The sequence below is a fragment of the Wyeomyia smithii genome, chromosome 2 (assembly GCF_029784165.1).
Source record: "Wyeomyia smithii strain HCP4-BCI-WySm-NY-G18 chromosome 2, ASM2978416v1, whole genome shotgun sequence".
Classification (NCBI taxonomy): Eukaryota; Metazoa; Arthropoda; class Insecta; order Diptera; family Culicidae; genus Wyeomyia; species Wyeomyia smithii.
Genome location: NC_073695.1, coordinates 29,498,420 through 29,514,958, shown reverse-complemented (window position 1 = coordinate 29,514,958; position 16,539 = coordinate 29,498,420). Strand labels below are relative to the sequence as shown.

Sequence of the window (16,539 nt, the reverse complement as noted above, 5' to 3'; positions counted from 1 at the left end):
AAACCGACAGACGAAAAATTAAAAACCACCAGGCGACTCCAGCCTGGCAGGGCACGAATGCAAACGAACCGAACCGGCCAATCAGTGTGTGGCCACATGTTGGCATTTACATTTTCATACTCTCCATCCAGATTTCATTTGATTTTTGACTTTGAGTAGAGCACAGGGTCTTCTTTGTGTTTGGACTTTTCGTGAAGATAGTTTTTGTTTCGGGAGAAAGTCTCTCGAATGTTCATTATGTTGTTTCGCTTGATGCAGAGAGCACTTACACACAGTCTAGATGCTTTTGGTAGTACGTTAGCGAGTTTCGCACTGTTCGGAAAAGTATACCTCAACTTTGTTGGTTCCGTCTAGAATTTCCTAACGGTGCAGATATAGAGTGGTCAGTGTCCACAGCTGGACCGTTGTTAGGGAAGGTCATTTAAATAACAAAATGCTGTATTGTTTAATTTAGTTCCAGGAAAAGTTAGTTATTCGTTTCATCACGCGACTTCTCATTTCGATTACCATGCGTTCCCACTAAATGCAATGTAATGCGGGCGGATGGTAATCTTCGCGAGATGTGTTTTTTTAGTTTCGCTCACAAATCGAGATGTAACATTTTCTTGCTACGGTTTACGTGGCGCCAGTCTGTCAGTGGAACGGTGAGAAGAATTATCTGTGATTCCTATGTTGTATTTTTTTATTGCATCGTTTTTGTTTGTAGGAAACTAGTGGTTGCTTGTGGGTATTTGTAACAAGGTCAGTGCCGTTTTGTATCAGCCATGGAAATATAGCAGAACATAGTGTTCATTCTGTATCTCAAAACCAAAGACGTTGATAAAGATGATACAGTCAGGTACCCGTTCGAATGTCATGTTTAATCTAATTCATCTAAAATAAAGGGAAGAAATCAATTATATATGTATGTGCCTTTGCCTAGTAACAAAAAAAAATTCAAATGAGTAAACAGCTTAGTGTTATTTCCCGGGAGTACACTTGGGTTATCTCTGACAGTTTTTTCTGTGGTATTTTCAACAGTAAAAGCGTGTGTTAAAATTTAAGACGGCTAAACGAGCAATGAAATATGACAAATGACTGTACATTTTAAAACCGCCAAAATCCAAAATGCTCAATATGTCGAAAATTTTGGAAATGCAATGGCACATGTCCATGCTTTAACCAGAACCACCTTACGCAGTGACGATTCAACTGATTCCACAACCTGCGGATTCACTCCAAACAAGCAAACAAAAAGAGAAGCACGATAAAATTTTATTTCCAAATCCTAGTCTTCTCCCCCTTTGCGATGCTGTTCTTTGTTGATCCACACAAACTGACAGATGCGCCGCATTTGCTTCGCAACGGTTCCCGCATACAAATGCGCACGGTTGCCATTATTGTCTGTCGTTGCCGGGTGCCTTCCGGCTTAGTCCGGCGGACGACCGAAATTTTCCGAACTTTCCCGCTCTGCTTTGATGATGGGGGCTCCGAACAGCGGGAGAACCAGAGAGAAAGCTAGAGAGAGAAAGAAGGGTGAACAGCAGCTTAGGTTAGTATGTATATGTTGACGGACGTCGTCCCGGAATGTGCCACCAGCTAAACCACGGACAGCAGACCCAGCTAGTGGAGCTTCACAGTTCGGGTTTTGCCTTCGCTGTGTTCACACGTCGTCGTCTTCGTCGTCGCATCACCGTGTCCTTCAGCATTCGGATGTGCGTGTGTGCACTGGTGCTTGTACAATATCGGTTTTCTCTTCCTTGGTTTTTGAGCGTATGAAGCAGAAGTCTGAAGAACATGGAAAATTGTCCGTCGTACCTTGGTGAAGGTACACCGGGATAATTAGCATCTACGGGAGGTGCAGAACCGTTCCGAAGTGAACAGGAGATATCCCATGGCCTAAGGTTTTGTTTTCTGTGTTGGGCAGAAGAAAAAGTGCGGAAGCAGATTTAGGAAAATGAACAGAGGAATGGATTAAACCTTAGTGGTATTTTGATCGGATTGAATAATAGCGTATCAGCAGAACCAAAGAAGAGAAAACACACCAAGGTCTGCTAGTTCAATCTGTACAGCTGCGTTTTTTTAATTGAAAGTTTAATGAAATGACACAAAAGTAGTAAGTGGAAATGGGTTATGTTCCCTCTAAAAACACACGGTATTCTGCAGAGGGTGGTACTTTGATTTTTCTCATTTAACAAATTATCGATGGGAGAAGCAGAGAGTTACTGATGAAAATTGCATGATAATGCACACTCACCCACTGGTAACTAGATGGGGTGTCTTTTCTCAGCAGTATCATTTGGACAAACAGAGTTCGAAAAATCGTAGCAGCCTGGCAGTGTGCTTAGTGTGCTGCTTCGTGAACTTCATCCCAGGCGAAGAAATGTCACGGCTACAGTGATTAGCAGGCATGACATATTTCATAATTGCATTTTTCTAGCGACGAAAAACAGTTTCGCTCTTTGTGCGCTTTGTGTACACGTTGTTTTACAGCAAAAAAAGAAAAACAACAAACCGAACAACAACGTAGCAGCTCGGATAATAAGGAAGCTCGAGCTTCGCAGTGTCGTGTTTTATTTATAATCTAGTTGCGAATATTCATCAGCGAACGTGCGGCGAGATGGTCAGCATAGAGATTTAAAAATAGTCTTTGTGAAGCCAAGAAAAAGCAGGCTGCCAAAGGCGTATCTATCTGCGCTCGAAATTCGCCTGCAGCACGCTTCGTACTGTGCGGAAAAGACGACCAGTGCGAGTGGAAAATCTTATAGATCTCGCGCGAAGGAAGATCGCCAGAAAACAAATAATAAAAGTGACAACAATCACGCGTGATTAAAACAGCAGCGTCACTGAATTCAATCCAACGACAACGATTTGCCAAACCAGTCGATTTTGCGACCGTTCAGTAGTGACAAATAGTGTGATTATCTGTTTTGGGCGAGAGACTACGAGTGTAGATTTTCTTTTTGCTTGAAGTTTCAACGCGAAAAGCATTCTCACCGTTCACCGTTACGTAATACGCGTATGGGTACAGCAGAGAGTGCAGTCATCCGGATTGGCTGGTTCTATCCAATGATGCTGCCTGCCGCTTAGATAAGCTAAATTCATACGTGAACTGGCACAACAGGGAATCAACCAAAAATCCCAATTTTCTTCGATCACCGTCATCGTGTGCCTGTGCCGTTTCGCCACCTCTCTTGTCCCACATTATCTAGATAGCAGAAGAAGTAAGAGGGGACAAGAAACATTTTTCCAACGTACGGCGAAAGGAAGCCAACCTGACGGGCGCGTGTTTCTGTGTATGTGGCTTTGTGTGTGCGAATAGTGAATATTGAATTGTTTTCGTTCGTCAATCTGCTTTTTAAAGCATTCCCTAAGGCTCCCGCAGTTATTTTATGTAGCAATCAGTGTGTATGGTGCTTCGTGTTCGTGCAAACAAAATCATCCGTGCAAGCTGGCTGCTCTAGCTGATTACTTTGGAGGTAGGATAGATTTTTACGTCAAAACACTGTTGTAAATTTTCGCGTTTGGTTTTTGGCTTGGGATTGTGGGTACAGTTTAGATCTATGACGATGTGTGTTTCTTTTTAGTGAGCACTGGGTTTCCACCAGACAGAGTCCGATATAGGAGAGCATAATGCGTAGTACATTTACCTGTAAATATGCCCCCTGAACAATAGCTGAGCGGATAGAGGAAATCATCTCTCGGCAGCGTTCTAGAAATATCCCATCATGTTGTGATAACAAACGTTGCTCTGCCGCAGCTGACTAAAAGCTTTTACGTTATATATTTTTTTTCTGCAGGATATGATTTCAATCACCGATGCTGTCACAGTGTTCAGCTTTTAACTCGGTGCGGGTGAATGTCTAGATTCTTTCTGGTGCAATTTATTATTTAAAAAAATAATGTTGACGTCTCCACGAAATAGAGTTGTACTGACAAAAGTCTACAGTTCAATGCTACTTCAAATACCTCTCACTGATTTCAACAATACCTACTTTTGTATTAAGATTTTCACTTTACTACTACGATATCTTGTTAACTTTTCTGTACATGCTCAGCAAATGTCAGACGACTTCACTAGTGTATTCTCGATAATCTAGCCTAAGTTGTAAACCTGAAATCTAGTGTTTTCCGCGAAAAAAAAAGAAAATTTTGAGACAAACATAAACAACAGGATAAAAGAGCTCTTAAACCTGCTACCCCATTTACGGATGAGCAGTGTAAGAAAAATACTAAGAAAAAAATGTTCCAAAAAACGTGCCTCGAGGTAGCACTTTCTGATTTTTACTTGCCGACATCATCTGACTACTGCAATATCCTCTATATCAGTATCGATGAACGATTTGACGAAAACTTTTGTTGCTTCATTCTGAACCATTTTAATTGAAGGGAGCTCGTTTCCTTAAGGTTACAGAGTTCGATTTGAATTGTCATGAGCTCGAATCTTAGTAGAATCAGACCGTTCGGTGTCAGAGAGACTCTTATGCACAGATTCATGCTCAGTTTCCAAATTATTTATTATTATAAACACTTTTTTGCAATAAACATTAGTGAAATCTTTAGACACCTTCATAAAAAATCCTAGCTGACGACTTGCACGGTTAATAACATTGGCTCAATGAGGCTGAAAAGTCAGTTTATCATCGCGTAGTACCCCAAGGTCATTCATTTCATTAACACGAGCTAGAAGTGTACGTTCAATTGTATACAGAGTAGGCAGTGTGACTTTGCACTCGTATCCAAGTGAGTTTTAAAACTTGCTTGCACATTTATTTTCGGTTTGCACGTAAACCCTACTGACAGTGCATTACACTTGAGTTAGATTTGAGTTTGGATCCTGCATAACAACAATTGCATAAAAATCGAATTGCGATGAAATTCGCACCGCGTCTGCTGCAACAGTTTGTTGCATTGTCCTTTGAAAGCATAAAATCGATCTAAAAACAAAACTCATCGCGTCACATCATCGCCTGCATCGTGCACTGCATGCATTGCACGCATTTAAACTTAATCGATCAGAGTGTGCGGTGCAAAAAAACTCAAACTATCGAGAGGAAGCAGATTCAAGTTGGATTCAAATCTGGAAAAGTGTTACTCAGTTCAACTTTGCACGAGTTCATGCCATCACTGATTTTATAAGTAGCTTTTATGAGATTACTTCTTCGATGAAATGTAATTATGGCACATTTCTGGACACTGATAGTCATTAGGTTTTTTTGACACCAATTTTCAAAAATATTCAACAGTTCTTGCAGCTTTTGGTGGTTGGAAAATTTATCAATGACCTGGAATATCTATAATCTATAATAATAAGTCAGCATAAAACCGCTTACATCCCCTTCTAAGACGGGCTGCGACATCATTCATAAAAAAAAGGAAAAGAAGAGGTCTAGGATTACTTCCTTGAGGAACGCCGGAAGTGTTCATAAATCGTCGGGATGTGTAGTGTCCAAGTTTGACACTTAGGCTTCTATCACTTAGGTACCATTACAACCATTTAACCAGTTCTTCGGAGACACACATTATACTGAGTTTGTGGAGTAATATTCGATGGTCAATGTTATCAAATGCTGCCTTCAAGGCTGCCTAAACAGCTTCCACCTGCAAAGCAAGTTAGTTGTCACAGAAAACCCAGGATAAAACATGGGTTGATCAATTGAGATAATGCTTTTTATGTGAAACAGCAGTTGATCATTGAGAATCATTTCAAAACCGAAGCGAATGCCGAAGTTTAGGTAAAACAAACTTTAAAAACAAAAAAAAAACATTTCAAATAATTCCGAGCAGGCGCTTAGTGACGTTATACCACGATAGTTACGAACATCTTGTCTATTTCTTTTTCAATCTGTCGTCTAGTGTTTGCTAGAGAATTGCCATCCTCCCACTTGACCCTATCCTTACGTGAAAATTTCAAAAGATAATCACACAGTTGAATGAATACACCTCTTATGGTAATTATGATAAGCAAATTAGGTAACATTAATAAGTAATACTAGATTAAGGAAAACCAAAATTTAATTGAAAGCAGAGTATATTTATCTGTCCTGTATTATACAACCCTATCCTTACGTGAAAATTTCAAAAGATAATCACACAGTTGAATGAATACACCTCTTATGGTAATTATGATATGCAAATTAGGTTACATTAATAAGTAATACTAGATTTAGGAAAGCCAAAATTTAATTAAAAGCAGAGTATATTTATCTGTCCTGTATTATACTGAAGCAGGCTCGGATTTAAGGCGGAGCAACGGGGGTAAATGCCCCGGGCTCCCTAACCTTAGTTCCAGGCCCGACTTGCAACCACCACTCGTAAGCATAATAGCAAACTGAAGACCTGTTTTTCGCTCGTCAATGTGCATCATACCATCTGCTGATAAGAGAGTGAAGAGTAATAATTTCTCTGCGAATATCCTAATTTGACTGAGTAAAACCCTAGTGAAACTCTTGTTAATAATTCCACAGTACAACATTTTTTTTGCCTTGGCTTCTATGTATAATTTTTTGATGAAGTTTGATGCGAAAATAAATTTATCGGAGTTTGAACATATTTCAACTTAGGGGCAACAATGGCGCCTTTTTGAATTTCTGAGAAACCGGAAATTAGTGATGTTTTTTCGACGCCCTTTTGTTTTAAGACCAAATATCAAAATTCTAAGAGTTTGTCCACATATTTTTAGCCATCTTTAAAAAAACAGATCTTAAATCGGACAAAAACTGAGCTCAAAACGGTGATTCTACGAAACCGGTTTTGGCATAGTTTTAGTGTACACTAAAGTCGCTTTTTACGCGGGGGATACGTGCCGCGTGATAAAAACCGCGTTCGAGTGAAGGGAAACCGAAATCCGCGCAAAAAAATACCGCGTAAATTCCGGAATCCGCGTAAAAAAACCGCGTAAAAAGCGACCTTAGTGTATTTCACAAAGCAAAATAATATCAAGTATATTTTATATTGAGTAACAAAGTCTCAGGCATCGAATGGTAGGTGTCTGATCTACGTAAAATGCCAGCAAAATGTCGATTTTGCCCAATTTCCTCTACAATACAAAATAGGTTTATCTTGGCGCTGAATTAACTTATTTGAAATCTGTTCAAGGTAATATCAAGAGTGTAAGCGATACTCAAAGATACAATAACAATTTGTCTTCACATGATCCTCTTCTTTTTGTGGGGAGAGGGTCCCATTTAACTTTATCGAAGACGCGATGTTTTTGTCTCATAGCTGAAGCGAGATTTTTATGTTTTGACCGATCCTGGCCAAAAATGCAATTCCCTCCCAGCAAAAGAGGGAGCATCATTAAAAGACAAATTGTTATTGTATCTTTCAGTATCGCTTACACTCTTAATATTACATTAAACAGATTTCAAATAAGTTAATCCGACGGCGAGATAAACCTATTTTAGTGTTGTAGGGGGATTGGGGCAAAATTGATAGGTTGCTGACATTTTACGTAGATCAGACACCTACCATCGATTCCTGAGACTTTCTTACTCAATATAAGACATAATTTGATTACCACTTTTAGATATTAGCGCACTACTATAAGACCGTTACAAATTTTATTTTCATTTTATGTCACCCCCCCCCCCCCCTTCAAAAATTTTGAATATTGGAAGGGGAAGAAAAACAAGCTCAAACCGTTTTGCTCATTTCGTTGGTTTTCTGACAGCATAAATGCTTAATTTAGCAACAAACAAGTCAGGTGACAGCGAGAGTGTCGTCGAAAGGCAAGCGAAATAAATAATAATAATAATAAAGTGTTATTTTTCAACATTTATTTGAGTGCAAGGTACAAACGTCATAACTTGCACACAAACTTTGATCAAAGATATTTTTTTTTTGTTTCGTCTCGGTGTTATTTATTTTTTGCCACCCCCTCTGCTAACTTTGATAACCTTGGATATAAAAAGAATTCGAAATTTGTATCAGCCTTAATGCTTAGACATACTCGATATTATTTCGCTTTGTGAATGTGATTGTGGTTTCGTAGAATCACCGTTTTGAGCTCAATTTTTGTCCGATTTAAGATCTGTTTTTTTTTTTTTTCAAAAGATGAGTGAAAAGATGCTAATATGTGGACAAACTCTTAGAATTTTGATATTTGGTTTTTAAAACAAAATGGCGTCGAAAAAACCTCAAAAATTTCCAATTTCTCAAAAATTCAAAATTGCGCTATTTTTGCCCCTTAAGTTGAAATATGTTCAAATTCGGGGAAATTTAATTACACAAAATACACAAAAAAATCATATATAGAAGCCAAGGCAGAAAATAAAGCCAATTTTTGTTGCACTGTGTTATCCACACACGCAGGATAAGTGAAATGAATTGCTCAGTGAACATCTGAGAATTTCGTTTATATTTACATCGCCCTAAGGCACGACAAAAACATCGAATGTTCTGCAGAATACGCACCCATGGAGAGTTCTGAATCTTCCTATAATATTGAAGTCAAAATCTATTGGGATGTGGCTTCAATGTGAACTTCCATGTTTTGTTCTTTGGCCAACTGCTCACTTAGTAATTGAGAAGCTAACGGAAACAGCTCTTAACACTTGCGTCCCTGATCCCTCCAGAGCCGAAAAAACTAAAATTCTTTTACCTACCATTCCGCAAGTTCTAAACCGAATTTGATCCAACCTTTTTGAAAAGATCACAAATTTAACGTAGTTTTTGGAGCAAAATTTTCCGTTGTTCCGGATTTGTCGAGGGGAACCGTGGGGTAAGTACCCTCCCAGGGACACAGGTACGATCGAAAACGGTAGCGAAACCTCGCTTGCGACATATCAAACATTAAGTTTTTGCAGAACAACACTGTTGGAGATCGGTACACTGGGGTCGCTTTTTACGCGGGTGGTTTTTATGCGTTTTTTTGAACGGGATATTTATACAATAACGCGGATTATTTTTACTCGATTCGGAAGATGGTTTGTACGCGGTATCAAATAAGTTTAGTATGAATATATCTAATCTAATCTTTTAAATGCGGTATAACCAACCGCGTAAAAAGCGACCCCAGTGTATTTGGCCACTTGGACGAATAATAGCCGTTCCTGGCCGAGTTCTATGATATGCCGCAAGCTAGGTTTTGGACCATTTCCGGAACAGATTTCCGGAACGTCCAAGTGGCCAAGTACCGAAGTTTGATATGTCGCAAGCAAGGTTTCGCTACCGTTTTGAAGGGTACTTACCCCAAGGTTCTCCTCAATGAATCCGGAAGAACGGGAAATTTTGAGATGTCCCGTACTGTATGTAAAACTACGATAAATATTGTGATCTTTCAGAGAAGGTTGGATCAAATTCAGTTTAGATCTTACTGAACGGCAGATTAAAGAATTTTCATTTTTTCGGCTCTGCAGGGGTCAGGTACGCAATTGTTGAACTGAGAGGGAAAACAATTGCTTACCCCTGCAAGCGATGCTTGTGAGTGAAAATAATCTGAAATGCTCTGCGACTAAATGTGGTTAATTACTCACTCTATGTGAGAGAAAATCGATAGAAATAGGTTTTCTCTCACACAGGTGTTTGACAGGTAGAGTAGGAAATGTGAGCAAAAATCAAGAGAATGGATGAAGTTTGCCCAATCCGGCCCTGTACCGAAGACTAAACAATCATTAAACAATAATTTTTGATATTTGGCATATTTGGCAGGAGTCAGTACAAGGCTCGGTAAAGGAGAGTAGTAGAGTTGAGAGTAAAAGTAAACTCGGTTTCTGATAACAATAATTGTAGCACTTTCTTTCCTGAATGACCCCAAGGCTGGCGCCCTCATCGATCTCTGCTAAAACCAGAAGCTACTGAATAGTTGTGCATAAAAAATGGTACACTAATCACCAATAGCCACCTGGCCCTAATTTTGCCTAGAGTAAATATTTCATGAAGATAATCTCGCGGGAACTGTAGCTGATAGATGTCGCCAAGAATACTCACAACTATTGAGTATGCATTCAACGGAGACATCGCTGTCTTCCTACCGCCGTAGCAAGAAGCGCCTTGATACTTTTTGTAGAGATCTGAAGCTGGATCAAGCAAAAACCTCCCTAACCTTACCGTGTGTATTAAGAAGATTTTGATTCTATCGTATGGTAATGCCACGTTGGAGTAAGCGAGGTTTCTTCGTGAACTAGGAGGGCGTAGTCATGAATCTAAACGAGGAAAGACTTGTAGCGCAGCGCTTGGTGCACAGGATGCCAGTGGTGGAGATCACCAAGTCGTTGATCCCTTACGCTCGCATTTCACATAGTCGATATGTTGAATCGTTGAAGGTAAAGAAGAAGGATCAGTCAGATAAAGATGAAGAAACCTGGAAGAAGAATGCCACGGCCCGTGCCTTTGAAGCGATAGAAGGCAAAAAAGCGGACACCCAGGAAGAGGCAGCACTGATGGATGAGGAAATGGGTGAGCTGCTGAAGTAATGTGTCTTAAGCAGGCTTAGAAAAAAGACTGTAGAGCGACACTATACTGACGACTTTTCTGTTTTTTAACTCTAACAGCCTTATGAATAAGTTATACATGAAAGCTTACATACAGCTACAGCTTACACAAGGTAACGAAACTGTCTTGCGTTGCACACGACAGCTCATTTTATGCCCATGTATTTTGTTCGTTCGGACATGATAGCCTAGTTTCATTTCATTTTGAGGATGTCCTGTTGGCTTGGCCTGCGCTGTTGACAGCCTGCTAATCGGCTGCGGCTGTCATCGACTCGCACTTTTTCGTTTCTCCTTTTCCTTGGGCCGGTGGCATATTGAATACAAAGCAAACCGTTTCATATGTGTTTCCATTATATTATTCCCCATGTATTTATGAAGCAAAAAAAAAAATTATTCCCCACTTAAGAAAAAACGTGCTTCGCACCATCTCACTTTTCTTTTAGCATCGGCCTTACTGTCACCTACTGGCCTATCATAATCACCTGACATCCCGCTCGGATTTGTGCCGAAGGATGTCGAAGATTATAGGCTGTCATTAGCGGTGGCTTGGGAGAACCAACAGACATAAGGAGATGAAAAATAACAGCCCGTTTGGCACTGCATGTGTGTGCTGTCATCAGTTACTGCCGGGTTATGTACCGAACGTACGGGGAGCAGGGAGAGCTGTGCAATGCAATGACAGCCGAATTAGTTGAAAACTTGCTGTCATGGATATGCAGTCTTTTTCAGAAGCTTGGTCTTAAGTGTTGTTTAAAACTGTCCCCGGTAATGAGTACTATATGTGCTCTCGGAAAAGATGACATCCGTCACATTTTTCGAATTTTTGTGACAATATCTCTTGATTTCAATAAGACTGAACACGTTTAAGAAGTGACTTTAAGCATATTGGGATGTAAATCGAAAGCCACACTTTTTTTATTCTTAACTGTATTTAAAACTACAGAATTCTTAAACGGGCACGTAGGTATAATTGTTATTTGCTTTTAAGTGGTTAAAAAAGCGGAAAAAGTGTAATGTTTGTTTGTGACACCGGACTTAACAAGCTGCTACTTCTAATTCTTCTGATGTCGTTTTCTTGTTCCAAGTACATGCCTTGTTTTTCAAATTGATCATAAAATTGAAGCTCTGATTTAGTATCGAACAATTAGCAGACCCTTCCTTAACAAGCCAGTCGTCGTAGATTCGAGTCTCGACTCGGGAGAGACTGTTAGTGTAAGTAGAATCGTAGCGCTAGCCCCGCAATTGTCCTGTACACTTAAATAGTTGGCTGCGAAGTCTGTGTATATAACCAGAAGATCGAGTTGCGAATCAGAAAGTAGCACCAAGGCTTTGCTCAATTGGTAGATATCCTCCGGATTTCTTCTTTATTTGATACTTTCTTATCTGACATATAATCTTTTGAATTTTTCTGGTATCAAAATGAAATTATGACCTGTGGAAAAAATCACAACACAAGATTTTTGCGTTTATACTCCCGTATCATAGGTTTGTTCAATAGCAAGTCCAATTTACATCGCAAAAAAATAATATTTTCTCGACCTCTATAGTTTGTGTCACATCAAGTAAATACATTGCGAAAAATCGATTTCCCGAATGCCCATACTTTTGTCAACATGCAGTTCTGCACGTGCTGCTGTTCATTTCTGTAGCAAGTTTCCATGAAGCATGATTTCGGAAAGCTTTCGAGAATTTCCGGAACACCACTTGACTGACTCGCTGCAAGCAACTTCCGTACCTCTCGAGATAAATGGACACTCCTATTGGATAATTGCATTACAAACTTCGGAAAGCACACAGCCTGCACTCGTTGAGCTACAGTTCAACACCAACATTATCCAGAATCAAGAAAAAAAAAGGATTTTCACCAACAACCGAATGAAGGAGGCTGCACAGTTACCATTGCAACTACACCAACACAACCTGCAACGGAGTGAATCGAATGCGAGCGACTGCACTCACACTACATCACCAGCAGTTGCAGAAAATGCTCGCTCCCTGTGCCCTTCTTTAGATTCTGGAACCGTCGTCGAATTTGTTGGAAACTAGGTCACAGATGTGCAAGTGCAACTTGTGCCTATATGCCATGCTGTACTGCCTGTCTGAGTATGTCCTTCACCGTTCGAGACGTAGCCTTATTCCTGAACGTGCGGAAGGAAGTGAGCGAAGCAGAGCGGAACGGAACGAGTCGCTACCAAAGTAAAGTGGGTGGTGGTAGCCGTGGGCTGTGCCGCGCTTAGCACAATTCACCTAACGCGCGCCGAGCGATAATCGTGCACTGTTTAATGCTGAGGTTGCTAGTACGTGTATATGTACATACATATATGGTGCGTGTATTGTTAGCACTTGCAGGTTGGGAAAATCCCGCAGATGAAAGTCCATGCGGACAAATTGAATTTCCCCGAATGGTGTAGCGAATCGTCGCCACAGCAGGGTGGATCGTTTGAGAACATAAACATAGGACAAAAGGGGCAGAGTATTGTTTCCACCAACCATTTAAACTACCTATAATATGTTCATCCAAATATCTCTTTGTTCGTTAGAATGATGGTTTTCATGGATGGATTTAATTCTATAGATGGTGTTGTTTCCTCTTTTGCTGTTTTATAAGGTTAGCAATTAGGCAACGAAAACTATACTGCGAATATCATTCAATGTCATTTTCAAGTGCCTCTTTGCCCGAGTATAAATAACCGGGCGCGGTATTAATCATAATCCCTCCTTAATTGCACTCGTTAATTCGTAAGTGTACATGAGCGAAATTGCGCAGTGGCTTTTCTGGTTTAATGAGAATGCTGATGCTGTTTAAAGCCGCCCTTTTACCGAGAAAACATTCAATTTGTTTCCGGCTGCTGTCCGCTTGAATCTCATTTTCTATGTTAGTTTAATGGTGTGTCATCCGACCCATTGCATCACTCGCAGAGAAATAACAGAGTTTCGTCGGCACAGCAGCAGCGCGAGAGTATAGATTTTATTTTTAGTTGAACAATAAAGGAAAGTCTTTCTGAAACAAGGATATATAAATTTTCGATTTCATGTTTCTGAATTCCAATGCTAAAAGTTTGCGCGGTTTTCTGTTTCAGTCAGTTTGAATATTTGTTCTAATAGTATTTCTTCTGCACTCAAATGATGATTAGTGATTTATTTTTTGTTTTTGCCTTTCTCCTAGAAAGGTATAGCAATCACTGGAAAAACCAAAGGTATAAAAGTGGTCCCAATGGCCGAATGTCATATACCACACGACCCCTTTCGACGAACTGAGCATTTTCTGTATGTATGTATGTATGTGTGTGTGTGTATGTGCAACTTTTTTTTCTCACTCACTTTTCTCAGAGATGGCTAGACCGATTTTCATAAAATTAATTGCAAATGAAAGGTCTAGTTGCGCCATAGGTTGCTATTGAATTTCATTGTAATCGGATTTTTAGTTTAGAGGTTATGTATCAAAATGTAAAAATTACGAAACATCAATATCTCATAAACCACTCAACCGATTTCAATAAAACTAGTTTTAAATGATCGGGCTGTCTCCAGAACACTTAACTTTTGAATTTCGTTATGATTGAACATATGGTTCAAAAGTTATGTAAAGAAAAGTTATCCTGAGGTTTTTTAAACTCACTCATTTTTGTCAGAGATGGCTGAACCGATTTTCACAAAATTAGTGTCAAATGAAAGGTCTAGTTGCCCCATAGGTTGCTATTGAATTTCATTGCAATCGGATTGTAACTTTGTCCGTTGTTCATAAAAATGTGAAATCACATAATGAGAGTAAACATATTGACTTTCTCCTAACGATCACTGGCTAATTAAAAGGTAGAAAAGTGATCCAAATGGCCGAATGTCATATACTACTCGACTAAGTTCGACGAATCGAGCATTTTCTGCATATAAGCATGTATAGGTGTATATGTTTGTGTGTGGGTGTATACGTGTGTATGTGCACCTTTTTTTCGCACTCACTTTTCTTAGAGATGGTCTGACCGAACCAATTTCAATGAAATTAATTGCAAATGAAAGGTCTAGTTGCCCTATAAGACCCTATTGAATTTTTTTTTAATCTGATTTCTAGTTTAGAGGATATGTATCAAAATGTAAAAATCACGAAACATCAATATCTCAAAAACTACACAACTGATTTGAACAAAATTGGTTTCAAATGAACGGGCTACCTTAAAAACCCTTAACTTTTGAATTTTATGGAGATTGATCATGTGGTTCAGAATTTATTGAGAGAAACGTGTTCTGGAGACTATTTAATCTCACGCATGTTTCTCAGAGATAGTTGGCCCGATTTTTATAAAATTAGTTTCATATGGAAGGTCTTGTAGCCCCATAAGACCCTAATATTTTTTTTTTACAAACCGATTATTACCTTGCCTGTTATGTTTAAAAATGTGAAATCCAGCTATGAAATGAAACATACTCCGAAGACTACATAAACTCACTCACTTTTCTCAGAGATGGTTGACCCGATTTCCACAGAATAAGTATCAAATGAAAGGTCTAGCTGCCTTATAACACCGTATTGAATTTTGCTGTAATCGGACTGTAACTTCGTCTGTAATGTATCGAAATGTGAAAATCACGAAACTTCATTATCTTAGAAACTACACAACCGATTTGAACAATATTGATATCAGATGAACGGGCTAGTTAAGGGTTAACTGATGAATTATGATTGAACACGTGGTTTCAAAGTTTGGCTGCCCTATATGTTACCTTTTCATTTGATTGTAATCAAACTTAAGCAATCGTTATGTTTTAATTTGTAAAACAACGAAAGTCTATTATCTCAAGTATTACACGACTCATTTGAACTTAACTAGTGTCATACAAACGAGTCATCTCTCAAACTTACAAATAACAAACTTCATAACAATTTGATATGCTGTTCAAAAGTTTTGGAAAGAAAAGAAATTCAAAGACTATTCAACACTTTACCTGCTTTGATCAATATATATGGCCTCAACATGATTCAAATGTGGTATCGTACTATCTGAACGATCCCGGTATCGCTCTTGATTAAATTGTTCGAAATTTATTTCGCGATTTCTTAAGCACTAACATTACGACAAATTTCATATTTTATACTTTAATTACAACATCAATATTTTAGAACCCAAAGAGTGAATAAACCTTTATTGGATTTAAGCATTCATGTAAATCTATTTTCACAAATAATAAGTTTGAATGAGAAAGGCTGAGTCTGACCGCTAGGTGGATTAATTTAGGTTTTTTTTTTTCAAAAAGGAGTTTCATTTATTAATATGATGTAATTAAAAACGTTGAAAAAGGTACCGATTTGTCACGATTAGCTGCGGTCATCTCCTAATTGATTTTTTTCCTTTTCATAGAAAGAAAACCTGCTTTGAATGTCTGATATACTTGACTCCTACTGGAGAATTTTAACTCCACTAATGAGATTTGCCATCGTTTACCTTTTTTTCGCGAGTGGAATAGGAGGGTTCCACCTCGCACATCAAAGTGAGACCAAAAGTCGCGATTATCCTCTCGAATCACCGAACCACCGAAAGAATGATGTTTTCCGCTGCTCTGATTATGATTGGGTTTCTTCCCATCCATAAAGTTTTCTGCGTTGGAAAAGCTAACAGGTTTTATCTTTTTTTTTTGTTTCTTCGTAACCTAGACATCCGCGTTAGCGCTGGATTGTTGAAAGGAGATGACTCCTGGTGGGGCACAATGCGGCTTTCACCATAGAATCCAGGTCAAAGCCGGGCGTTATTATTAGAATTCTTTCTGAATGTCTGAAACTTATTTGAAGGAAATATTTGATGTTTGTTATGAAAAAAATTTCGCTATATTTTTGCGCTCGTTTCAATGTTACTGTTTTTGCGTTCCTAGAAAATCGAAGTTATGCATTGTGCGTTAATTAGTATTAAAAATAAGGCATTGTTTTTAGAAAAATGGATCAAGCTATCCAAACAGTAAATAACTTAAAAATGCAAAATAGAGAACATAATAGCGGTATCAAAATTTTTACCCTAACTAACACACTCAGGTACCTATAACTCGGTGACGGAATCGTGAAAGGAATCGTTTCTACGGTATGGACAAAATCTGTTCGAATTGCATATATGCAATATATATATTTCCATATAGGGAAAAC

General features: G+C 38.9%; 1 protein-coding gene across 2 annotated transcripts in view; it reads left to right on the top strand.

Annotated features, from left to right (window-relative positions):
• Positions 1-16,539, top strand: part of LOC129720863 (protein encore) — a 111,097-nt gene that overhangs the window by 43,895 nt on the left and 50,663 nt on the right. Inside the window, exon 1 of one of the 2 annotated variants that reach the window (XM_055672712.1) lies at positions 1,611-3,458. The exons of the other annotated variant lie outside the window; for it this stretch is intronic. The gene's annotated coding sequence lies outside the window, so the exon portion shown is untranslated. Of the gene's footprint in view, positions 1-1,610; positions 3,459-16,539 lie in introns of those variants that run through there. 2 annotated transcript variants of the gene reach the window in all.